Source organism: Aedes aegypti, chromosome 3 (assembly GCF_002204515.2).
Source record: "Aedes aegypti strain LVP_AGWG chromosome 3, AaegL5.0 Primary Assembly, whole genome shotgun sequence".
Lineage (NCBI taxonomy): Eukaryota > Metazoa > Arthropoda > Insecta > Diptera > Culicidae > Aedes > Aedes aegypti.
The window spans coordinates 307001306-307003130 of NC_035109.1; the positions used below are offsets into that span (position 1 = coordinate 307001306).

The window sequence follows — 1825 nt, forward strand, 5'->3', positions numbered from 1 at the left end:
AACGCTTGACTCGCAGACACCTCGGCAAGGAGCGAAAATCTGACACCGCTCCGAACATCTAACGCGAGTGAGTGCAAGAAAAACATCAACCACCATCTTAATCATTCCTTTGTGCATTGTGAAAATCGTGCCGGCAAAAAGTAAAACTGCGGAAAAATGTTCTCGAGGAAAGGAAAAGCTTGTGTTGCTGCTGCTTAGTACCTCTATCGCAAATGCCAGAAGAAAGGGACTTAAGATGCTCTCTTTTCGTCTTCGTTTTCGAGGTGGAAATGTTGCATCGTATAGTTACCTACACTCTCTTAGGGGAAAAGTAGACCACATAACGTTCCCTGCTGCTTCTTATAGTAGTGCACGGCTTCAAGTTGACGTTGCAAGACTCGACAGTTGTTCTCTTGGTGAACCGGAACCAGCCTAAATCCCACTGCGGAAACGGTGCACCAACAAAAAGCAAACTGATGCCACTGCAATAGATAAACCCTTGGACCCTGTTTGGCAAGAGGTGACAGTTGCTTATTTTATGGGACCCTTGGTAGCTGTTGAGATTCCAAAGATAACCTCCTGGAATATGGCGCTAGGATGTTTGTTCATTTCGTGGTTGAAAAATTTCATATTTCAATAATTTGTACAAAATCCAGTTCTTTACCGGCGATAGAAAACGATCTGGAAAAAGAAACCTTTGAAGATTGTTTGTAGGATTATTGAAAATTTAGATGCAGAAATTCATACCGAATTTGTGTAATTAATTTCTTTGTAACTTTTACCAGTTATTTTCCTAGCAAAGTATAAAAAAACAAAAAAAAAATAATTTGAATTCCTTTCATAAATTTCTACTATAATCGCATTCAAAATTCGTACAAGAACTCTAGCATCGGAGTTAATCGTGTTTTTGCCAGGTTTCAAGAGAACATGTTAACTCATTTTAAAAACTATGCAAAAATTTTAATAAATAACCACTTTGCTCTAAAATTGTATTGTACAATCAACCCTCCATGAGTCGATATTGAAGAGACCATCGACTCATGGAAATATCAAATCATGGAACGGCAATGCTATGGAAAGCCGTTTGAGGGGACCATCTAAGTAACCATGAAATTTGATTTTCAATATGGTTCCATGAGTCGATATCGAGTAATGGAACATCGACTCATGGAGGTTTAACTGTAGTTCAATCTGAAATGTCTTAAAATATATTGCAAAGTAAGGTATAACAAACAACTCATTTTTAATTTAAAACCAAGAAAACCAAAAAACAACCCAGAAATTAAATTAATTAACTCATTACGCGTGGTAAAGGTGGACAAATTATGGGTGAAATTATGAAAAAATCCATGTGCTCGGCTGGGATTTGAACCCAGGACTCTTGTATGCTAGACAAGCGCTTTACCAACTGAGCTACCGAGCCACTTGGTGACAAAACAACTGAGTTGGTTACAAGTTTAGAATTCAAATCCCTACAGACCATGCGGCCCCTCTCATAACCCATATCAATCCATTTCATGTTACTACACACGAGGAAAGAGGAATGCTCAATTAACCTACATAGATTCCACGCGATAAACATGGTCAATTAGCGAAAAAGGCTCTCAAAAAATTGTTGTGGACATGCTTACAAGAGCAGTAATCTGAGACGTTTGGAAGAAACAGTAGGAAAAAGAATATGGCTAACATACGCGAATACAATAAAATTTCAAAGATATTGATGGGGCCCACATGTATTCTAAGACACTCGCGAGTTCATATTTCCAGGAATTTATAGAACAAACTTCACGTCAAATCGATCGGTCACAAAACTTAATCATCTTTAATTAGCAGTAAATTTTGCATA

At 37.8% G+C, this 1825-nt stretch overlaps 1 non-coding gene across 1 annotated transcript; it reads right to left on the reverse strand.

Moving 5' to 3' along the window:
* Window positions 1-1329: 1329 nt before the first annotated feature.
* Window positions 1330-1402, reverse strand: Trnaa-agc. Its single transcript has one exon. It is a non-coding gene; the product is annotated as a tRNA-Ala (tRNA).
* Window positions 1403-1825: the final 423 nt, after the last annotated feature.